Source organism: Pinus tabuliformis, chromosome 3_1, assembly GCF_031772625.1.
Source record: "Pinus tabuliformis cultivar Carrire ecotype Pingquan chromosome 3_1, CPIR1, whole genome shotgun sequence".
Taxonomy (NCBI): Eukaryota; Viridiplantae; Streptophyta; class Pinopsida; order Pinales; family Pinaceae; genus Pinus; species Pinus tabuliformis.
This window is the reverse complement of record NC_142301.1, coordinates 418,432,723-418,458,924: the sequence shown is the minus strand read 5'-3', so window position 1 is coordinate 418,458,924 and position 26,202 is coordinate 418,432,723. Positions and strand designations below refer to the sequence as shown.

The 26,202-nt window shown below is 36.5% G+C and overlaps 1 pseudogene; it reads left to right on the top strand.

Moving 5' to 3' along the window:
• The first annotated feature begins 20,184 nt into the window (after positions 1-20,184).
• Positions 20,185-20,645, top strand: LOC149187516 (F-box/kelch-repeat protein At1g15670-like; annotated as a pseudogene).
• The last annotated feature ends 5,557 nt before the right edge of the window (positions 20,646-26,202 follow it).

Genomic DNA, 26,202 nt, shown 5'->3' with positions numbered 1-26,202 from the left:
GTAATCCAGACTATATTTCCACATGTATGATAATACAGAGTTGGGGTTTTAGGCTGACGCTTTCCCCGGGTTATTTCTTCTGTGTTATATGTGATTGATTTCTCATTCTCAGTTATATGTGTTCTCATTGGTCTTGCTCAATTCGATTAAGCTTCCGCAAAGTTTGTTGTAGAATTAGATCTTGTATTATGTTTTAGTATATTGCATAATCTGTTGATCTAGGGTGGGAATTTCTACACACTGCCCCGAGGGCAGTGTCTGATGCATTTTTGAAAATCTGAAACAGAAGGGACCAAATTGGCCCTCTTAATTCTAGAGCAGTAGTCAATTTATCCTTCAGTTCCTGAAAGGCATTCTGACAGTTACATTATCCCATGTAAAATCAACATCTTTAGTAAGCAGTTTAAACAAGGGTACCACCATCTTCGTAAAATTTTCAATAAATCTTCTATAGTACCCTGTGTGTCCCAAAAAGCTTCTTACCTCTTTCTATGATGTAGGAATTGAAATATGTGAGATTACCTCTATTTTCATAGGGTCGACTTTTATCCCTTCGAATGATACATGATGTCCCAAAACAATTCCCTTAGTCTGCATCATTTTACATTTAACACTACTAAGGGCTACATGAGCTTCTTGACATCGAACCAATACATTTTCCAAATTTTCTAGAGTTTGAGAAAAACAAATTTCCATATACCGTGAAGTCATCCATGTAGACTTCTACACAGTCATGTATCAGGTCAGAAAAGATGGCCAAAACAGCTCGTTGAAAGGTCGTTGGGGCATTGCACAAGCCAAAAGGAAGCACTCGATAAGCATAGGTACCCCACGAGAAGGTAAAGGTAGTATTCTCTTGGTCCTCTAGGGCTATTTGAATTTTTTTGTAACCATTTTACCCATCCAAAAAGGAGAAGTACTTTTCCCCCGATAGTGTATCAAGTACTTGATCGATAAATGGTAGGGGAAACTAGTCCCACAAAGTAGCTTTATTCAACTCTCTATAGTCGACACATATTCGCCATTTACCAGTTTTCTTTGGGACCACCACCAGAGGTGATACCCATTTACTATTGGAAATGGGATAAATGAAATATGCATTTAAAAGCTTCTGCAACTCATCTTTAACAATTTATTTTAAGGCGGGGTTCATATGCCTCTAAGGTTGCCTAACAGCTCTCATTTCATCATTTGTATAAATATTATGGGTGCATGTATCTGGATGAATACCTTTCATATCCTAGTAGTCCCAAGGGAATGCTCCAGATTGCGATTAAAGCATATTCAACACTTGTGTTTTATGTTCTGTACTCAATTTGGTGCCAATGTACAACGTCTTTCCATCACCGATTTCAATAGGTTTAGTAGTTATTTCACTGCTATCCTCTAATGCTGCCATAGTGAATGTTGCAAATATAGCTAGATGACATGTTTCCTCAAACTCATTGCTGAAAATATGATGATAGCCATTAAAAGAAATAGGGTAGTTAATGCAAGTAATATCAGACAATCTTTTTTGTAAAACATGTTCTTCTTTCTGATCCTAAAGTCCTCTATATTGTCCTAAAGTTAATAGAGGAAACATACAATCCTCTTCTCCATAAGTATTTTCTAACAAAAAATGTACTTCAGTAGCCATTTGAGCAGGTGGAAAGATAGTTAATGTTTGATTTTGTATGCCATTGTAAATAACCATTTCCCCATGCCTATAGACAATGACAACATCAATGGTGGCCAACCATGGTCGCCCTAAAACTACTGGATGTCCAGGCCTAGAGGTTTTTGGGGAAATTACAATTAAATCAATGGGATACTACAAGGAAGCTATGGTCACCACTATATCTTCTAGGATTCCCACCAGTTTAACAATATATTTGTCTGCTAATTCAAGCACTATAAGGGTAGGACTAACTCCTTGCAGTTGTAAGGATATCATAGTGTCAACTGTCATGGCAGTAATGGATGCCCCTAAATCTACAAGAGTGGTAGATAAAAGTGTTTCATTAATTTCTATTATTACCACAGGGTTTCTCGGATCACTGTATTTTAAAGGTAAGTCAGATATCACTTCCGTCATTTGACTTACCACTTTAACATTTTGATTTTTATTCTTCTTTGTCCTTGGTTTCTTGATACAAAGGTCCTTGATGATTTTGGTATAAACGGGAATGTCTTTTATAGCTTGTAACATAGGTATCTTTATGCAAACATTCCTTAGTTTTGTCTCCAAATCATATTCTATAGGGGTCTCTATTTTGTTAACAAGTAACCTTTCCACGTAAGGAGGTTCTATTAGTTCTTCTTGTTCATCATATTTTTTATTTTTTGTTTGGTGAATTTTGTCCTCAGATGTTCTTCGAGGGTCCTCCTCTTGAATTATCACAGCTGACTTTTCCCTATTGACTGTTTTCCCTCACCTTAATTGAATTTCATTTACAGGGACAACAGTAATAGAATAGGTAGGAAAAGGATGCAATTCCATATTTTACACAGATTGAGGACGTTTATTTTTGGGGTTAGCAATGGGTTGTGTAGGCAGGAAAGTAGGGCAAGGTGGATTAAATGATTGTGGTGCCTATTGAGGTGGCGAGTTAGTGCTTGAGAGTAAAAGTTGGTGCAATGGAGGTGGAGGAAGCGAGGGTTGCTAATAGTAAGTTGGGTTGTACCCTTGCTAAAACAAAGGGATATTCTATTTGTAAGGCATGTTAGACATGCCTTGATATTCAGGATACGACTGATTTTGGGGCTGAAATGTATTCCCATAAAAGTTTCCCCTCCATCCTTGGTTCCGTGGTGAATTTTGAGGTTGTTGATTACTCCAAGGAGGGTAGGATGGTTGAAAGTTCCATGATTGGTTTTGAATGAAGCCTTGTGGATTAGGATCTTGATACATGTTTTGATTTGACCCTCTCTATAGAGGATTTTTATTTGCTTGAGATGGGTCATTAGTCTCCATACCACCTTTGTAAATGGCTTGGAGACCGGGAATGGTTGGGCATTTTTCAGTGGCATGTTCTAATGCACAAATTCCACATACTTCAACCATATTGACAGGGCATTCCCTTTCCATATGTTTCCACTTTCATTTAGGATAGAAGATTCCATTGGAAGCTCTCTCCTCCTCTTGCTTCTTCTTGATTTTCAGAGTGTCTAGTTGGTCACCAATGGTATTTAAAATGTTTATTTTAAAGTTTTCCAACATATTTCCCAGCTCAACCCTAGTAACAGCATTAGATACAGATTTTGAATTCTTGGGCACATAATCTCTTGAGTTTTCCCGGGGTCTTCTACCTACCTTGGCCTGACTTCTAGAGTAGGTGCGACATAATTCAGTTACTTCAGCAAAGGGTTTTTTAGAGACATCACCAACACTCAAGAGGTTAAGTATCTCGAAACATTCTTCCCTTAATCCCTTCAAGAAGACTGTCCTAATGGTTTTTTCATCTAGGCTACCCCCTCTTAATTTATGATAGTTGTATAGGAATCTATCTAGATATTCTTCTAAACTCTCATCCTCTATCTATTGCATCCTAAAAATGTCATTTATATCCCTACTTTTGCAGAAGTCTTGATACTTTTTAAGGAAGATAGATTTCATTTGGTCCCAGGAATAAATTGTTTGTTCCCCTAAGCTCGTAAACCATATTAGGGTTGAGTCTTTTAAGCTAGCATGGAATAATTTGATTTTATGTGCATCATTATAATAGTTGTAACTTATACACAAAATATCAAATTCGAATAAAAATACATCTGGGTCCTCGAAGGACATACGTGAAAGAGTGGAAGAGATGCCAACGGGATATCTTTCATTTGGATGTCCCTAGTGATATCCAGGATAGGAAATCCAAAAGTTGTTTCATATTCCTCTGGCTCCTTTGGCCCACCTCTTGGTCCAAACCTTCGATCATTGTTTCCTCCCCCGAATAAAGTTTCTTCGTGATTTTCCTCATTATTTTTGTTTTCTCCTCCTCCTCTGTTAACCATGTTTACTGCAAGTTCAAGAGTAGGTTTTGGATAATTGATTCGACTAGAGAAGGATTCAGTTGAATGAATATTAAGTCCCAAGTCTTTCCGAGGTGTTCCTGTTGCTGATTCCACCTGTGGAATTAGCACTGGTTGTGTGACTGTAGTGGATCCCACAACAATTTGTACTTGTTGTAGCACTATTTTTGGTTGCTTGGTTCCTTCTTGAAGTGGTGTTTCATTTGCTGATGCCACTTTGCTGCTAGTACTTCCTTCTCCTTCCCTTATCCCTGCGTAACGATTAGAAGGTTTAGTTGGTGGTGTTTTTAAAGGACCAAAATTTTCTCAAAACAAATTTGTGCTAGAAATAAACCTACCTTTGCTATCTCTAGGTCTACTTTTACTTCTACGCATGAGAAAATAAATAATACAAAGATTCACAAAGACAACCAGGATTTAGAGAACCCCCTACTAAAGTGGATGTGTGGCTCTTCACTCACATCTTACCGTACACTCTGTTAGCGCTTGAAATTTCACCTCAGGCTGAGAAAGGTAAACTCCAAGGCAACATCAAACCACTTAGCCTCGTAGCTAGCCCTACGGGGTAGGAGAGGGCTCTCTCCGGTCTATCTCAGTAAAGATCTTCAATGGGCGAGATGACCAATAGGGAAACACTGATTTTAGGCTAGTAAACTGATCAAGAGGTTTAATTTTGGGATTTTTAAAGTTTTGGTGGAAAATTGGGGAATGGCAATTTCGGGTGCGGGGATTGGACACAGTTTTCGCAGGGAATTCTTTGGGGCGAGGTAGGAAATAGTATTGATGCCTTTCATAGAGATGGATGGATGAGAATGATTGGTGAGGAGTTAAGGAGAGCAAGCAATAACCTTGAATTCCCCTTAAACAGTTGAAAACATTGATATTAAGCAAACTTAAAAGCAGAGCATGACAGTCATGAATTCTACTTTAACACTTCATTTGCCTAATTTGCAGAAGGAAAAGTAAGGAAATGATTCACATAACACACTTACAAGTACAAAGAGAAACACACCATCAATACATGTGACCACAAGAATCCCAAAAAGGACTGCAAAACCCTGGTCTTCCTTTGCCAAAAATTGCAGAGATACAGTGAATAATACAATAAGAGCTTCTCCCTCAAGAGTCCAACCATGAAAATGAGCAAGAGAGTACATAATATAGATCATCTAACATCTTTCCCTGCCTCTAGGGGTCGAGCTCACTATCCTAGGAGTTGTTTCAACCAATTCTAAACTAAGCACTGAAAACTAGGCAGTCAAAACAACTTGCCTCTATAAACTAGGAAACCAATTCATTCATTTAATTTTCACCTATCTCATGAATGAATCTTCCAGAAGAGATACATAAGTGTAAAAGTGTCATAAATTTACATCATTGACAACAAGAAGGATAAAAATCAACTCCAAAAAGTCAAACACAGTCAAAACTACGTTTTGCTGAGCTGTAGGCTGAAATCCTGAGCAATTTGCCTGACGGGTCGCGCGCCAAATCCTGACGGGTCGCGCGCCTTTGAGAGCACTTTTGGGGCACTTTTAGGTGTCCAAATGAGGCAAGAGTAGGCTTGTTGGAAAGGTCTGTGAGTCTACTTTCCAACCCAACTAGAATTTCTGAATTTGGTTGTCATTTTCCCCTCCAAAATTGCAATCTCCCAAGACTGCTTTCTGTGTGTCAAAAATGTGGCAGAAAGTCATTTTTTGCTTGTTTTTTGACTTTCAGGAGGCCCAAAACTTCATAAAATCTCTTGGAAATGGGTGAGCATGTGTAACTTTTCATGCCAAATCCAGAAATGCTGAGTTTTTTGAAAATAGAGTTGCCAAGTGAAAGGGTCGCGCGGGGGGTGAGACCCGTCAAGCGGAAAAACCTGTTTTTTGCCTTAAAAACCAAAAATCACCCAAAATGCTCAAAATTTCTTGGAATTTGTGTTGGGGCTGAGCTATTTAGTGCCATGCTCCTTCAAGGAAGCCTCGGCCAAGATGTGGATGGGATCGGGCCTTTTTCTCCGTTTTTGTGCTTTGACCAACCGCCTTTGGAGCACCTTCATCTTTGCCTTGCACATGTGCATCTGTGCCCAATAATGATTCTTCATGTTTCTCAGCAATTTCTTATCTTGGTTGGCCTTAGCCAACAGCCTCTCTAAATGAGCATTGAGCCGGATAAGCATAGCCTCTCGCTCAACTGGCACTAAATCACCGGGTCTTCTTCGATTCAAGTTGCGGTCACTACGAATCCTCCACAACTCATCAAGAGTTTGCTCATCCTCCAACTGCTTGTTGCGCTATTCTAGATATGAGATTGTCCATTGTGCCCCTTCTAATCTCTTCTGCAATGCATCATTTTCAGCTCTGAGGTGCTGAATGATCTCCTTTGACTCTAGGCTAGGAGAACTGACATCAAGATCAACAAGCTCTATATCCGGAACACCTGATGGCCCCTCATCAATCCTGGGCTGTTTGCCCCTCTCTGATACCTGTGCTGCTGTCGGAGACGAGGCCCCTTCCGCCTGGTGTGGAGATAACACTCGTGGTGTTGATGAAGAAGGCGAGACCCCTTCCACCTGGTGTGGAGAAAATACTCGCCTAGCTGCTGCAAATAAGGCCCTGTGGCCTCTTTGATGAGTGACCAATGGACAAGAGCTAACATGGCTAGTCCCAGGGATACCATGCTGCTGTGATGGTCCTCCCTCCTCATGAACAATCTCTGGATGTGGTGGTGGTGTTGTAAAGAACTCACGAGAGATGAACTCCTCCCATGTGATGCCCTGCTGAGCCAACTGATGTCTGACCACAAGCTGAATCAAACCATAATGATAGATGCTCCTATACTGCTGTGCTGGGCTCTTCCTCTGCATCAAGGGCACCATCCTCTCAATGTTCTGGCACATGAAAACAGGGATGTTCATCATCCGTACCCGTGTGAAATGCATCATCAGGCGAATATGGTACGAATATATCTGTGAAAATCTGCCCTCACAGGTGAAAAGGAGCATGATAAGCCTCATCATGGGAGCATACTCACTCCTCAAAAATCTGAAGGGAAATACACTCGTCAAATGTCTCATGAATGCAGGTCTAATGAAAGGCTCAAACTGAACACTGTCCAACGTCCTGCGCTTGTTCCACACCTCTCCGACATTCGGTATCCCTGTGGCTTGAGCAATCATCTCGGGTGTCAATGTAAAATCCACCCCAGCAAGGTTCACATGTCCATCATGCAAATGCAAAACAAATAAGCGAGCCAACTCCCTGTGACGCTGAATCCGAGAGATCCTCTCGCAAAACTCATAACAAGACATATAACGGAAACATGATACTGCCATTGGACAAGCCTGCAAATCGGTCAAAGAGGTGGGCTCCTCTCTCCTATGATGACCGCCCTTTCCACCCTTGTGAGGCCTCCTCTGTTCCTCAAACTCTGAAGCTGATGCATGGTCATCACTTTGCTCATAATTGGTTTCGGTTTCTGACATTGTTTTAGGAGCAAAGTGGCTGAAATGTACTGTTGTTTCTGCTTTGCAAACTGCTGATTAAAATGTTGTTTCAAGGGGACAAGGAGCACAAGGGAAATGTTAGGGAAGGGATATTTTAAAGGGAAACTGGGAATAATAATGAAACAGGGAGTTTAGGGAAAGGATTATTGCATATACATTATTTTCCAAATTTATTTACAATAATGATATGGGAGGAAGGGCTAGGGTTTAATTTTTCTTTTGATTTCTTGGGAAGAAAGGTAGGGTTTAGGGCTCTTTAACAAATTTGGAAGGGAAATTTACATAAAATGATAAGGAAAATGTAATGGGAGGTGGAAAAAATGAGAACAATGGGATACCTCAAAACAGCATAATAAACCCTAGCAATTTTTACAACTTCAAGCCAAAGCATAATAGAGACTTCTACTTGCAAATGGAGACCTCTAAAAATATAATCATGACCTTCTTGAACTGTAACAAGCAATAATTTTTTATGATGGAGGGCCTACCTTGCACAATTTAGCAATTTGTGGCTCCTTGGCAAATTTGCTGGCGGTTTTGCAGAGAGAGCGCTGATGGGTCGCGCGCCTCACCCAACGGGTCGCGCGCGTTGTAAATTAACACTGGCGGAGGGTGCCTGACGGGTCGCGCGCCTGGTTCGACGGGTCGCGCGCCTTCCCAACTCACAAACTTCGCTCAAACTCTCTTGCAATCAGTTGCTCTATCACTTGGATGCATAATGAGGCTTGATAGAGGGAGATTAGGGCTTTTATAGCCTTGTTTGAATTAATTTCATATCATAACCCACTTTATAATGTTTTTCCATGACACTTTATAAACTTGACTTTTTTGGTTTCCTTTTGTCCTGAAATTGATTGATTTGATGCTTTTCTTTGATAATTTTTGCAGGGATAGCATCTGAGGGATCTTGACAAGGGAGCCAGGGTTACATGCTGTCCTTTGAATCATTTTGAATTTTTACAATTTTTACAAAATTTTGAGAAATAACCTTGGCTTTAAAAACAGGGTTTTTAAATCCAAGGTGAAAATTAACTGTACAAGATAGAATCTTTCGAAGAAACACTTTGAAAATCATCCCTCTGGCTTGCTGGGTACTTATTGACTTTCAGAGACATGAGCTTGAAGACAAACTTGACCAAAACCCTAGACCTAGAATTTTGCTCTCAAGACAAGACAAGTAACTTTGAAAAAGTTTAATGACTGAAACAACTTGATCCAGCAGTGCCAAGAGGGGAATAAAGACACCAGCTCCTCCATCAGGGTTATGGCATGCCTAATGGAATGTAATAAGATGACACTGATGAGACACCTACTTATGCAAATGCAAAGAGCTTTGATCGCTAGTGGAGGGCTACTAGACTGACTCTAACACACTCCCCGCCCTCTGACTGTCCTGCAAATATCTTTGTAACTCTGTGAAAGAAATTATTACCTGAACCAATTGCAACTCCCCAGCAACGGTGCCAAAAATGTTAGGAGTTTTATTCGTTGTTCTAAATCCCCTAATATTAAATTATCGACCAAGGATCGTAGTCTTTGAGTCACACTGCGTATTGATTCAGATTCGGAGTTAAATACAAAGTATTTGATTTTCTTTCTAAAAATGTTGAAGTAAAGAAGCCTATTTACCCTAATTCTATTTTATTCAAACCTTTAAATAATAATCTATCTACTCAAAACAATCCAACATAAACATTATTGAGCACACCATTCTGTTCTGTAAACAATAGAGCTTCTATCTACAAAGAATCACACTATCTATTAACCTAAAGAACACAATACTTAAAGAATTCACCCACTAACATTTAAAAGAATCTCTTACCAAATCCTAAAGAATTCACTCACCAAACCTCACTTCTTACTAGTCACTATATTTAAGCATATGAGAAATCACTTGTTTAAGAAAAGAAATTGTAACTACAAAGTGCTTGCTACAGGTTACCCTTATAACTCAGAGCTTAAAAACTAAACCAAACAAATCATTCTTCAAAACACTAACTTTTCTTGACAATGAAATCACACTGACATACTAATTACGAAATTCTTATAAACTACTTACAAAATTAAAACCATGTCAAATAAAAGCAAAATTCAATTAACACACTCTGATGCTAAAACAGAGAATCCTATTCTAATGAAAAACATGAACACTAGATCTAAATCTCGGGTCACATAGATCTACTACTTTTGACTTGAGAAGCAAAATGCATACCTCTAACTTTTTCCACACCAACGAAATTCAATGCAAATGCTATTTTAATAAAACTCAGGAAAATTGAATCTTAAATTAACACTATCAAAATAAAACTCAGGAAATCCTATATTGATGCACACCAAACTTCAATTTCAATTCAATCCTTCCCTCATTGTTTTGTATCTGTAATGAAAGGAATGTGAAACTAGATATATCTGAGCATTCATATGTAAACATGACACTATAAGGTTTAGAAGCATGCAGAGTATAACTTAAATTCTTTCCAATGTTTCAGTTATAAACTCAAATTAACAATACTTCATAAATTCTTCTGTATGGCAGGATTTCACGAAGGAAACAATGACATGCCAAAAACATCATCCAACAGGACCTTGATTAGCTTAAATCAAATGAGAAATAAGATTTATTTCTGTCAATTCAAATCTACGACAACAAAATATGAATTTAAGTACATAATCGATCTAGAAATTTAAAAACTTGATCAATAATTCTTCACACCAGATTTCCACTACAAACTAGTTAAACCAACACAGTTCTAAGATCTAAACTAATTGTAAGAATCATTTCCAGAGGTGGTCCTGGAGAAAGTTAGATTAACTCAATGTAAATAAAATTTAAAGCACAACCGTCATACTCACAGGAAAACTTAACGCTGGAGTTGAATTAGATTAAAGTTCAAATGTCAATACATATGGCGTATTGCAATCTCCCGACAGAGTATTCCTTACAAAATTAATCAATAGTTTTTCATCGCTAGCTGAACACCAAATGCATCAGGCCTTAAAAGGACAACCGATGAAAACTAAACTTAACTAGTTACTCTATACATAGCAAACAGTTCTAACATCAAACTATTATGGGCCATATGATATCCTTCTCGTGATTGATCCTTAGTTGGGTTGTGTTATGTTTTGGAAAACCGCTCTCCATCTTAGGCATGAAGACGTTGGTATCCGATAACCCAAGATATCTTGTGAATCGTTGACTGTTGTATTAGGTATAGAATCATGGAGAGTCATTGAACACCAACTACTTAGTTGAGTACAGAATCACAAAACATGATTTAGGTACAGAATGGTGAACAACGCTTTGGATGATGAGGTGTCTATCTCCATGTGTCTTTATCCAAATGTTGAAATTCCAACTACCTTTCAACAGATTTCAAGTCTACGAGTCCAAGTGATAGATATTTAGGAATCCAATAAACATGATATTATGAATCTACCAAAACTTAATAAAAAACACTAAAAATAATGCTTAAGTAAAATTTTTTACCTCGAGTCACAAAATGTCAAGGTTTTGTCAATGAAGGTGCAGTGCAAAAAGGTAAAAGAGAGTAATATGTAGGTAAAAAGAGTGAAGACATGGGTGCATATGGGTACAAAGGCAGGCTCCAATGAGCCTCTCAACTCAATTAATGTTAGAAAGTTAAAAGTAATAAATATAACTTAAAATTAATATAAACTGCATTGTAAATGTTTAAATGTTGAGTGATAAAAATAGTAAAATCCAATACCACATGCCCAATTACCATAACTTATTTCACAATCAAAATATTTTATAACAATATGAAAAATTCTTAACCACTGATATTCACCCCCACTTTAACATACCACATGCCCACAAACCATAACTTATTTCACAATCAAAATATTTTATAACAATATGAAAAGATTCTTAACCATTGGTATTTACCCCACTTTAACATACCACATGCTCACAAACCATAACTTATTTCACAATCAAAAATATTTTTTTAATTGAATCAAAAAGGAAAAATGTTATAATTAATTTTGAAATGTATCTAAACCGTTTATCCTCACGACTACTAAAAATATTCTCATAGAAATAAAATCAAGGTTTTAATAAAATTAAAAATGAGAATACTTTTATATATAAATATGTGAAATTTATGTAATATAAATATTATTATAAAAAACTATCATAAATTCATCTTAACTAAGGATCCAAGATAGAGGAAAGATAGTGTAAGATTAACAATAATAGTATTTTACAACCAATTTAGTTTTTTTTTATAGATACTTTCCTAAACTCGATGCAATGAAATCAAATTTAAGAGAGAGAAAGAGAGGGAGGGAGGGAGATAGTCACAAAGCTAGAGGGCAAAGATGAGAGAGAGAGAGAGATAGAGAGAGTGGTCAGGTATAGATAGGTAGGTGGGAGAGAGAGGAAGTAAAAGAGATAGGGAGATAGAGGGAGAGATGGAGTTGGATTGAGAGAGAGAGAGAGAGGGAGGAAAGAGCAAAGATAGAGAGATAGAGGTGGAGAGAGAGAGGACATGACAAGGGAAAGATGGAGAGAGAGTGAGGGAAAGAGGAGAGGAGGTAAGAGAGAGGAGAGGAGAGAAGAGAGATATGTAGAGAAGGGGAAGAGAGAGAGATGGAGATACATAGATGGAAGGGAGAGAGAGAAAGAGAGAGGGAGGGACATAGTGACAGAGTTGGAGGGGAGAGAGAGAGAGCATGTGAGGGGGGGATAGAAGGAGGTAGGAGATAAAGGGAGAGAGAGGAAGGAAGAGAGAGAGGACTCAAGAGAAAGAAGGAGAGAGAGATGGATTTGGAGGGGGATATAGAGTGAGGGAAGAAGAAAGACATAGAGGGAGAAAGGTGGAGAGAGGGAGGGAGTAGTAAGGGAGAGATGGAGAGAGAGTAAGGGAGAGAGCATAGTGGGAGGGAGGAGAAATAGGAGATAGAGGAGATAAGGGGAAGAGAGAGAGAGGGAGAGGAAGAGGGAGGGAGAGAGAAAAAAAATGTGTGGAGAGAGAGTGTGTATGTTTGGGGGGTGAGATAGAGAGAGGGAATAAGATGAGACACATATATACAAATATAGATTTTATATAGTATTATTTAACTAGCCTAGATCCATCTTAGGCCCAGATCTATCAAGCATTAAGAGGGATCAAATCTCGCGAGGTGCAAACATTTCCTCAAGTTTTGTACTAAAAAAAGATTTTGCACCTTGAGAGATTTGGTCCATCTAGGCGCTTGAAATATATGGAGCTAAGATGGATCTAGGCTGGTTATAAAAAAAAATAGTCAATGCTTTGGTGTTACTCTTCATACAAATTTTAAGATTTTACATATCACACAAAAATCATTTTAGAAAATATTTCAAATAGCTTCATCAAACTCACTAACTATAGTCTATTTTGAAGAGGAATGGACAATCTCAACTTTCAAAGTTCTAATTGTAATAAATGAAGACCTTACAAATAATAAAATTTGTTTGAACACATTTTGAAATAGGAATTTAGGAGGATTTTAACATTTCAATCAATAATACTATGCAATGTTATAGTACTAATAAATGAACATTGGAACTTTTTAAGTTTACATAGTGCTGAATTGTAAGACTTATCTTCTAGACATCACTAGAAGCTTCGTTTGTGTTTATTAACGAACCTAGATTCATCTTAACCCCATATCTATCAAGCGCTAAGAGGGATCAAATCTCTCGAGGTGAAAACATATTTTTTGAGTGAAAAACTTGAGGAAAGGTTAGCACCTCGAGGGTTTTGATCCCCCTTAGTGCTTGATAGATCTGGGGTTAATATGGATCTACATTGGTTTCGGTCATGCATAGTCACAAAATTTGTTGAACACCTAATTATTATGATCATTTTAAATATGCTAAATATGTCTAAGATTAGTTTGGTAATTTTAATTTTAAGTTTTCTCAGTTATCTCAGCTTGTTTAGATGATAGAGACTTTTAATAACTTGAATGATGAAATAAAAATTTTGAATGCAAAGTGACATTGTAACAGTGTTGAATGATAGAAAATGAGAATAATAAGAATGTAGTCAATTACATATAGTTTTTGTTGTGATCAATCTCAAATTATTTTCTTTTATTATTCTTATTTCCACACTAGTTAGTTTTGACATCTTTTCATATTGATCAAGTGAAAAGGATGGTTGAAATTGTAGACCATTCAAATCTTTAAGTCGCTATATTGTAGTAAAAATCATACCTTGTCTCTCTTGCTCTTCAAGATTAATAGTAGTGTTCTCCAAATTTAATCATTGAGACTTATGGAGTGTTAAACTCCAAGTAATTTTCAATGGTAGTTGTTCTATATTACCTTGTTTGAATGCAAAGTGACTAATAATGTTGAATAATAGAACATGGTTATTAATAGTAGCTTTCTCCGAAGTCAATCATTGTGACTTATGGAGTGTTAAACCCCAACTAAGTTCCAATCGTAGTTGTTTTATATTTATTTTTTTGAATGCAAAGTGAATAATAATGTTGAATGATGGAAAATGGGAATTCAAGTATTTTATTTGTGGTTGAATTACTGTAAACTAGAAATCAATGCATGTCGTCAATTCTTTTTTATGCTTACATTGAAATCAATGCACATTATTAATCTAATTACTTTGAAATTAATGTACATCATATATCTAGCTACATAAAATCTGAAATCAACATCACTGAAATCAATGCATCTAGTGCAAGCACTCAAATAGCTGCATTAGAAATTAACATCTAAACTGAAATCAATGCATTGAATACAAGAAATCAAATAAGGTTAGAAATCGAAAACTACCCTAAAATAAATGCATCCAGTGCAATCAATAAAATAGGATTAGGAATCAATGTCTACATTGAAATTTTAGTGAAAAACCAAAATATTCATGGCTTTCTAAATCGTGACTACTTTTACCTTTTGTAAAATCCTTGTTTTCTCTTCCTCTATGGTTAATAATGTTCAATATTATATATTACTATATAATATATGTATTTGTCTCTTTGTGTCCCTCTCTTCTTCCTTATTTCCCCCATCTCTCTCTCTCTCTCTCTCTCTCTCTCCCCACCCTCGGCTATCTATATCTATAATTCCCTCCATCTCTCCCTACTTGTCTCTCTATCTCACCCCCCAAACATAGACACTCTCTCTCCATATCTCCTTATCTCTTTCCCCCTCCCTCTTCTTATCCCTCTCTTTGTTTTCCCATTCTCTCTCTCTCTCTATCTTCTCCTTCTGTCCCTCTCTCCCCTCCCACTTTACTCTCTCCCTCACTCTCTCTCTATTTCTCGCTTGTCACTTCATCCCTCTCTCTCTCTCCACCTTTCTCTTTCTATGTATTTCTTCATCCCTCCCATTCTCCCCCTCTCCAACTCCATGTCTCTCTCAAGTCCTCTATCTCCCTACCTCCCTCTCTCTCTCTTTCTCTCTCTCTCTGCCCTCCAACTTTGTCACTATCTTCCTCCCTCTCTCCTTCTCTCTCTCCCCTCAATCCCCCCTCCATGTTTGTGTGTTTCTATCTCTTCCCCTTCTCTCTCTCTCTCTCTCTCTCTCTCTCTCTCTCTCTCTCCTCTCCTCTCTCTTCCCTCATCTCCTCTCTCCCTCACTTTATCTCCATCACTCCCTTGTCACTCCCTCTCTCTCTCTCTACCTCTATCTCTCAAAGTCCTTTTTTTTCTTGCCTCCTCTCTCCCCTTCCAACTCCATCCCTCTCTCCATCCTTCTGTCCTTCTCTCTCTGCCCTCCTTTCTCTTTGCCTCTCTCTCTCCCACCCCCCCCCCTCCCTCTCTCTCTCTGCTCTTCAAATTTGTCACTATCTCCCTCCCTCTCTCCTTCTCTCTCCCCCCTCTCTCCCTCTCTCCCCTTTCCATGCATATGATTGAATTCTCACTATAATATAATAATACTTATAATGGAGATTATTATTATTATACTATAATCAATATATTTATTATTATACGAATAATGAAATATAAATAAATAACCATCTAAAGAAACAATAGTATGTTAACTTAATATTATATACATAACAATCTATTTTGATCAAATTGATAGATTTGTGTCTTACATTTTACATTTTACATGTATATATTTTTTAATTTAAATATTAATTAAAACATATGAAACCAACATCTCTCTCTCTCTCTCTCTCGATATATGTATGTATGTATGTATGTATGTATGTATGTATGTATGTATATATATATATATATATATATATATATATATATATATATCTATATATATACATACATACATACATACATACATACATATATATATATATAGATAACATGTTGATATACTTACTTACATTACATCTACACATCTCCCCTATTCTAGGTTGTAGAGTGCCTCTCGACGCAATTGGAATGTTTTATAGTTTTTTCCTTAAACAATGAAGTGAGTTTCTCCTTTGTTCTTCAATCATCTCTTTTTGTAAGAGTGTTTTGGTTTCACAATTGGTCCATAGATATTGTTTGCACATCTACATGGTATCACTGCATGATCATAAGGCCCTTTTCATTATTTTTGTGGGATATCTATTGTACAACAATTGGATCTGATCTGATATGGTAGGAAGAAGAACTTTTTAAAATTCTTTGAGATCTAGTGTACAAATCTAGATATGGATCTTAAAGATATTGGATCTAAGGATTACATGGATTTCCATGGCACCTATTTTTTTTAATCTAGTTTCTTTGTGGTTGCATTTCAAATCTATGAAATGGTTGCTAGTGGCAAATATCTGCATTTATCTTCTACAGTGTTCCCCGATGTTCAACGAGCACATTCACACGCACCTAGAATGTTTTCATCTACACTATTCTACCAATTGTTAACTTTGCACTATGGAAATGAACATACCCAATTTTCCCCCGTCGCCCATGTTTTTTTTATATCTCACTACACACCCATTGATTTGATAGTAGAGATCCATGGATCACTTCAAAATATGATCCAACCCTGATCGTTGTGGTAACTTTCCCTCTGCCTTGGAAAAGCCATTAGTTCATGGATACTTGTGGAGAAGTGGTATCGAATATATCTTTTTTAATCTCTTCCCAGAAAAATCTAATAGAATGGTCCAATTTGAAGTGCTAGTGCAGGTTATGAACATTGCTTCGATTCAAGCAGATTTGAACTCACAACTTCTAAGTTTCAGAAGAGATCGAACCATATTGGTTATGATTTTCTTTGTCCACAACAATCAATCATATTGAACCATCATTTTTTTATCCACATAAAAATGTCAATGAGATGCTTATTTTCCAAGACTGTTTAGAAATTTGGGGAAAATTTTTTGGCAAGATCATCCATTCAAATTTAATTGAAGTGTTTGGAAAGTTTCTTTTGGTACATATATTTATTGTGTAATTTTTATTTTTTTTTGGTGCAAATTTCATTAAAGAGTGGATTGGTAGCAAGTTAGATTTGATTCAAGTGTTTCAAATGGTAGAGACCATTGAGCTCCTAATTCCCTATAATTATCATACTTGGGAACCAAAAATGCACAAAACATAATATGTTTTGAGGGTGACGGTATCCAATACTCCCTCCACTCCTCACCCTTAATATGTTTTGAGGGTGATGAGTGGGGGAAAATACTGGGTACCGTCACCCTCAAAACATTTTATGTTTTGTCGCATATTTCCCCCCTACCCCTATCCTCAAACATAATACATTTCAAGTGTAAGGGTAGGGAGAAATATTGGATCAAACATAGTTTTAAATGTGGGGGTGACAACAAATATTGGATAAAGCATATTGAGGGTGAGGGGGAAGGTAGGAGTGGAAAGAAATACTAGATAAAACACAATATGTTTTGAGAATGAAAGCAGGTTGGGGAAATATTGAATAAAGTGTATTCTTGAGCATGGGGATGGGCTTTTGGGGAGATATTGGGTAAAACATAAGTGAGGGTAAGGGGAAACCTTGGATAAAACATATGTGAGGATAAGGGTGGGGTGAGGCTAAATATTGGATATTTAAAAGGGGGGTATTTAAGGGTGAGGAGAGTGAAAGTGGAGGGAAATAATGAATAAACATATTTTCTAAGGTGATGGTGATGATGATAGTAAGGATGGAAAAATTATTAAATAAAACACTAAATATTAGATATTTAAGTGTGAAGAGAGTGAAGGCGGAGGGAAATAATGGATAAAATATATTTTCTAAGGATGGAAAAATTATTAAATAAAACATATTTTGGAAAATGATTGTGGAAAGTCCTAGGGGACAGCTTAATTAGTGATCAAGGATGGAAAAATTATTAAATAAAACATATTTTTAAAAATGATTGTGGAAAGTCCTAAAAGACAGCTTAATTAGTGATCGAAGTAATATGAAATCTTAATTAGTGATCAAAGATGGAAAAATTATTAAATAAAACATATCTTTAAAATTATTGTGGAAAGTCCTAAAAAACAATTTAATTAGTGATCGAAGTAATATGAAATCTAATAATTACGTTTCAAGCAAGCTTTTGGGTTCTTCTAGAATAAACAACAACAAAAAAATTAATCATAAAAAAAAATATTCAATAAAATATATTGTAACTAAAAATGAGTTTCCAATATTTGTCCGGACACACATCTACTTTAAACTATTTGCTTATAAACTAGCAACCCCTAAATTACTCAAATCACCATAGATCTAACGGATTTCATACTCCCTTCCTTGCCCACCCCATTTTTTTATTTTTTAAAATCACAATCTAACTTACTAGTCAATCACGATTCCAGAGACGGAGGAAAAAGCAAGGCACAACACAGATCGAGGGAGACCTTACCAATCTATTACCCACCTTTGCTTTCTCTACTACTGGTGGACTAGATGCTATATAGGATACTGCTCGATAAACTACTAGTGTTGATGGTTTAAAACAAAATAATTAAAAAAATCACGATCTAAGTTGTCTTTGTATTTAAAGCTATGTTCCAAGTAAATAATTTAAACTAAATACCACCAATTATTGATGGGGTAATTCCAAACCCCAATTCCTTGTTTGACTACATACGTGATATCATGCCTCTGCAGTGTGGGCTTTGAAAAAATTATTTGTGTTTTCCCACATAAACCTACTTCCAAGTTTTTCTTCTACAATCTATGGTCAAGTGCATTAGCTTATTCGTCAAAGTTGATCATACATGGAGCTCCATTGGACTCGCTCAAATAATTGACCTAGTAAGATCTCAAAAATATTCAGGGAATCCGCATTTAATTTAAGCTTAGGGCTCTTTTGCCAAATGGTGAGAATAGTATATTTTAGGCTTTATTTTTACTTCTTAATTCTTGTTTCAAGAAACATGTGTGTGGGGAGATGTTATTAATTTTTTTCATGACTCAATGGATAAGCTCTGAAATACATTTAAAGACTGAAGAACCAAGTCGGACACAGGAATGTTGTGTGAGAATACATAAATATTTGCACCTCCCATATCTTGGATTGCATCGCTGATTTTATGAGTTTAAATATGCAAATTTAGGCTACCTTCACTTTCTATATATTTTTGCACGTCTCTCATTCTCCTCGCTTTAAAGAGTTGATCTTCGCACAAGATTGTTCATCTTCCTCTCTATAATTGCTCATTGCTTTCATTCATTTTAGTGCAAGGTCTTCTCATGTATTCTGCCACATATGGTCATACTCTTCATTCGTGTTTAGCCTAAGATTTTCTAGTGTTTTTAGCGAAAAATTTTCCTTTATGAATTTTACATAATTGATTCGCTTTTAGCGGAAGATCTTTCAATGTTTTCTCCATATTTATGCATACTGTTCATTAGCGTTTAGTGCAAGATTTTCTTGTGCTTAGCTGAACATCTTCCAGTGTATCCCCCATATTTGTTCAGACTCTTCATTTGGGTTTAGCTCAAATTTTCCGATGTTTTTGGCATAAGCTTATCCATTGTCTTCTCTGTAATTGCTCAAGATCATCTATTGTATTCTCCATATTTTTTCATACTGTTCATTCCTAGTTACGGGAGATTTTCTAGTGTTTTTAGTGCAATATTTTCCAATCTCCATATTTGGCCATGCCCTACATTCGTTCTTAGCGCAATAGTTTTAGATGGTTAGAGCAAGATTTTCCTTTCTTTTTCCTTCCATATTAGCCTTCATTTGTGTTTAGGATAGACGAACAGTTACAAATCCCTGTGATTTAACTATAGATTGGTTTTGGTTTGATTTTGAGTAATCTATGTATTTATACCGATATCCATGGATATTATACCTAATATTCCAGACAGAAAGATCTGGGGGACTAGCGAGCAGTTGATATGTTTGATTTAGGCTATTCCTCAAGGGGATTCCACTGAGAAGGATAAGTGGCAGAGAGCCCCCGTTTATGGTTTAAATCTGTATGACCCTCTGCAGGGTACCTGGGATTGGATTCCTTCAATTCCACAATTTTCCGATGGAATTCCCCTCTTCTGTCACTGCGTTTGGGTGGATCGGAAACTAATTATGATTGGGGGATGGAATCCCTCCTGCTGGGAGGCCATGAACTCTATCTTTATATATGACTTCATTTTTGGTACTTGGCACCGTGGATCTGATATGCCAACTAGTCGATCCTTCTTCGCCTGTGTTGTTTCTCCAGAGGGGCTTATCTACGTTGCCAGAGGACAAGACAACAAGAAAAGCTCTCTGCGGACTGCAGATGCATATAGTGTTAAACATGACAAGTGGGAGGTTCTGCCTACCATGAGCAAAGAGCGAGACTGATGCCATGGAGTCTTTTTGGATGGGAAATTCACTGTGATAAGCGGCTATGTGACAGAGTCACAGGGTCGATTCGATAAGAGTGTGAAAGAATTTGATCCCAATTCAGGCGCTTGGAGAGAGTGGAGAATATGTGGACTATTTAGGGAAGCCCCAGGTCATGCTTAGTTGCCTTGGGTCACTTGTATTTCTTCCATAAACGGAAAGTGATGCGATATAATAGTAATGAGAATGTTTGTGAAATGGTGGTGTCTCTTCGTGAAAGTATGGATGTTGCTACCTGCACTACAATGTGGCATGACAAGATATTCGTGAGCGACTCTACCAGTCACTGGGGTGAGTAGGTGTGTTACATGTTTGACAACTCTACGAAGTGGTTTCCCGTCAAAAAACCACATGACATTGAAGGATTTATTCAGAGTGCAATAACCGTGGAATTGTGAGCATATTCTGATCAGCCCTCAATTATGATAAGCGTGCACACTAGAATTATGTAAAAGCCGTTGGTTCTGCAGGCTGACCAAATTGCAAAATGATTTCTGGGGAAATATATCCATGCCATTATGTCTGGCATCCATCCACTGTAGTTTTCCATGATCGACAACTTGCAATTTCTTAAACATATTTAATGTATTTTCTATCGTGTCTGGAAGGTTGCCAGTTATTATTGGGAAGTATGCATGGTTTTAATTTTTAAACACAGAAATTTGATTTGTTTAAGATATCATTGCATAAGACTTTGAGTCCTTTGTCTGATACTAAAAAATGGTGGCGTGTCCATTCTAGAAGTTGAATGCAGTCCTTTTACCATTACCACATTCACATACACAGTAGAGATGGCCAAAAATAACATTACCATTGAAGTTTCTTTTAAATGGAAAATGCAAGCGAAATTAAAATGTTATAATATAGTGATATGGATGGAGGCATAATTGTTGATTGGAGGATGTGAGTGGTTGATTTTTACCAATTTGTTGAAAATGTAGAGGAGACAAAGCATGAATTCACACATAAAACACAAGTTGTTGCTCTTCTATTGATCACACAAAATATTTTGCTTATAATGAACCTGGTGAAGGTTATTTATCCTTTTCCAAGTAGCAACTTGCCTAAAATATCTTGACATGCAACCACACACTAAAATTTGTCTATCACTTAACTCTACTTGACTCAACACTCCAACACTCAATCACGTAGTTAACTGACTCTCTATGTTTAGCTAACTCCACATGCTGGAGTAATTACTATTTCTAACACTCCCCCTTAATTACGACCATATGACTCAACATGAATCAACATGATTCAACTATCCCTACTAGGCTTACAATACAAATTGACTCAATTATCACTGAAACATGGCCGCTGGTCTATGTCTCAGCAAGGCTTATAATGACTCAAAAATTTTACAAATTTTCATTTTCTTTTTCTCTGCTTCCATATTCTATATCTTTGAAATTTCTTCATTTTCTGTTGAACTTTCTTGTTGTAGGCTCCATATTCCTTTACTTGTTGTTGTTGCAAATTTTTTATGACTTTTCTTGAATTTGTGTTGAAATAAAATTTCATCTTGTCTACTACATCTTCCTCTTCAAATATTAGTTCAACCATGGACTGTTTCCATAACATTGCATCTTCAAACTGTCTTATTTTCTCTGCTTCTTACGCTTCATATTCCTGACTTTTTTTCTGCCATATTTCTTGATAGAAAAATCTTTTTTTTTTTCACTCCATTGTTGGAAAATGGTTTCAATGCATTCATATTTATCTTTCATATCATTCTTTTCACTTTGATCATCACTTATCGTTGTTTTTTTCCTATAATCTGTACACTCAAGATCATTATTCACCATTTCATTCAATTCTTTTATTCCAACTGCTACTTTAAGACTCACATCAATTTGTTCAATTGGTTTTTGAATCCATTCTTTAATGAGCTTCAAATTTGCATCAAATTTATTAACAACCTTGCTTTCAACTTCTTTGCCCATGCTATTCTGAACGCCTGCATATTAAAAAACAATGTTAAAAACATATTTATTATGCTCTTTAGTGAGAGCTTCCAGCTTTACATCTACCTTCTTTTCAACTACATGGAGGTTGTCTTCCACGGTTATGTTATTAGTGGACACTCTCATAAAAAACTCTTCAATTACTTTATCTTGTTTTTTATCATCAACTGCTGCTAGATGACATACTTCTTCATGGGAAGTTCCAAATGCTTCATATCTTGCTACTACAGTGGTAGCTTCAACCTTCAATGTTTCATCAAACATTGTGCTCACCATATTGGCACAATCAATCCCTATTTCAAAAAAATACCACACGTATCATCAACATAATGTTCATCCACACTATGGTGGGATATCTGAGCATGCATGTGCTCATTGTCAATTTCATTGATAATTTCAACTTCACCAAATCCATCAGCTGCAGCTAGATTCACCAATTCACATATAACTTTGTAGTCATCATCCACATGTGTCTCATCATAGTGGGATTCACCATCATCTGTATCATCTATGTTACAATGGATTCCTTGAGCATTTATATGCTCTTGCTTTGTTTCACACAGAGACTTCAGCTTCTCTCTCTGCAATCTTTGTTGCATCTTCTTCATCCATATGCATGCTTTCATAATGGGTTTCAATTTTATGGTTTTGACAACCATCATCCACTTTTGAGTGGGATTCTCCAAGCTCTGTTTTCCTCTTAGAGTCTTGCTCATCTACTCTCATATCTGCGACTAACTTCTTTGCTTGTGACATAACCTGTTGTTGCATGTCACTCCCCCTTGCACCAAACTCTACTTCCAAAAACTTCCATGCTTCCTTGGAAGTTATAGCTTTTTCTACTGTGCACAAACACTTCTCATCCAATGTCTATTTTATAAAATTCAATGCTAAAGCATCGCATACTTCATCATATGGGTTATTAGACTTGTACTCAATTAATTCTTTAGCTCGAAGAAAATTTAACATCTTGATAACCCAATGATCAAAATATTTACCTATAAACATAGGAGGTGGTAGTAGATCAAAGCTACACCAATCACCTTCGATTTCTTCTTTATCTTCTGCTAGACTTCTCATTTCCTCATCTACGGCTTGAACCTCTCTAACCATGGCAACAATCTCTCTCTCTTCTTTTCGATTCATTTTCTTAGTCTTCTACAATCGCGCTTTGCGACCCATCACTATTGTCATTCCTTTTCTTATAGTTGTTTTGCTGATTGCATGACGTTGTCTTCCATATTGCCCCCAAAAAAAAAAATATAATTTTCAATATGTGCCCCGTAAGGCACAATCTTCACCAAAAATTTGTCATACTTGACAAAACACCAAAATTTTGCCAATAAACAAACTTTTGCAAAAGCCCAAAAACGTATTTTTAATCAAGTCTTTTCCTTATAATAAACCTTTTATATTATGAAAAACCTTAAAAAAAACTCCTTTATATAGTAAATCCTTTGATTTTTTTTTATATATAAAAAAATCTTTAAAAGAAATTTTATATAAAGATCTCCTTTTATATATCAGTCACACTCATATAAACCTTCATATTCAAAAAACACTTCTCTTTAATAATAAATCACACTATATATCATGCTACATAAAAAGATTTACGGAGCCCCTTTTAAAACCTTTGAATCTTTTTAACAAAATCTCATGAGTCAACTCTCACTTCTTGACTCCGTTAACGCGGCGTGGACTGATTGAGGCCTGCGTGCTAACTCCCTTCACAGAAACGATAACTTTGACCCGCGTGCATGTAAAACAGGGTAAGTTCAAAAATTGTAACGCGACTCTTTGTTACGTCTACTAGTGTTATAACGCCCTATATATCACAATAGCTCAAACAAGAGAAAAAAAATGTTTCTCTCCTCTCTTTCACAGATTGTTGATCCGTGTTCATTGCTCTGATACCAATTTATTGGAAAGGAAGAGGAGACAAAACATGGATTCACACATGAAATATGAGCTATTTTGTTTTATTGATCACACAAAACACGAGGCTTACAATGAACCCTGTGAAGGGTATTTATCCTTTTCTAACTAGCAGCTTACCTAAAATACATGCAACCACACACTAAAAGTCATCTATCACTCAACTCTACTTGACTCAGCACTCCAATACTCAATCACTCAGTTAACTGAATCTCTATATTTAATTAACTCCACACGCAAGAGTAATTACTATTTCTAACAGACTAATCGCCGCATGTAAAATAGCATGGATAGCGCAAAGCGGAAGAGATTATATGACTGTTATAACTGGGTTGGGCAAAAACTCTTCATCATAATACCAATTGTTATTTTCGTTAGTCTTATTCATTTTCTGACACGTGGAACCCGCTGACCAGTGCCAGAATCTTTCCAAGGACTGTACTATACGCGGATTTTCTGGTCGTGATGGACTATAGACTTTGAGGAAATGAATCCCTCGCTGACCACCACAGAAGGTCTCAACACCCAGAGCAACCGTTGCCCATTCCCCTCTAACCCCATGAGTCTATCAGAGAGATTGAAATGGCCACTCTGCTGTCAAAAGATCACGAACCGCACTGATCTGGCGGGTTGCAATTCTAGCCATTGCAGGCACCGCTTTGCAGTAATATCTTTGCCCTCCTTGTAGGGGTTCACCTACACTCAATGGATTCACCCATGTCGATGGCATCAAGAAACAGAGCTTTACTCGAAGCCGCTAGAAACGAAAACTTTATAGAAGTCGTGTCTTTTGCTCTTGAGATCTTGTGCGATCTGTTTCATGAGTATCAACAATAACGTAAATACCCGCAACTAGTCACAAGAATAAAATTTGTAAAAATATATTAAAACTTAAGAGCCAGAACCTGAAATCCATGTGTTGCGATACATCTAGGGGAATAGCATGGACAATAGCATGATAAAAATCTCAAATGGCACTTCTCAAGTTCAACAATTTATAAATATTCGGCAATATTATAAATATTGTGCAATGAGGTGATAAAAACTAACTTAAGCAGAAGATAAGTAATATTAAAGGCTTTCCAAGGATTCATATTAAACTCCACCCTTAATCCCCAAATTACAGTTTTCACCTAAAAACCTCCAATATAGTGCAGATATGCATCCCTTAATCCAACAACCTCTGATGAAACATATCAAATACCAGAACATACAAAATAAGCGTAAACCCTACACATGCAATGTTTTTGTAAGAAAATTTGAAATCGAAACATCTAAATAATCGATGTTCTTTTTTTAACCTATAGACAAGAAAATTATTAAATATAGTTAATTATTTTAACATGTAGAGTTTTTTAAATTTAGAGGGTTAGTTAATTGAGTCAGTGTGAGTGACTTTGAGTTGAATATAGAGTGTATGTATGTTGAAGTTATTTTGAGTGAGTCTCTAGTCGAAAAAAAATATAAATACCTGTCACCAGGTTCATTGTAATCATGAAGTTTGTGTTATCAGAAGAAGAATCCCAGGTCGTGTTATTGTTTGTGTGTGAAATTGTGTGTCTTTCCTCATCTGCCTTTCCAACAAATTGGTAGCAAAGCTGAGGAAAGATTACAAGATTCAAGGAGCCAATAGAGTTATAAGAAGAGAGAAAAGACTAACGATTTTTCAAAAATCATAAAGACAAAATCATCCCAGGTTTAAAATCTTACATGCTAATTATTTTAGCATGTAGAGTTTTCTAAATTTAGAGTGTTAGTTAATTGAGTCAGTGTGAGTGACTTTGAGTTGAATTTACAGTGTGTGTATGTTGAAGTTATTTTGAGTGAGTCGCTAGTCGAAAAAAATATAAATACCCCTCACTCGGTTCATTGTAGTCATGAAGTTTGTGTTATAGTAGAAGAGTCAGAACTCATGTTATTGTTTGTGTGTGAATTTTTGTGTCTTTCCTCAAATTCCTTTACAAAAAATTGGTAGCAAAGCTCAAGAAGGATTACAAGATTCAAGGAGCCAATAGAGCTATAAGAAGAGAGAAAAAGACTAACAATTTTTCAAAAA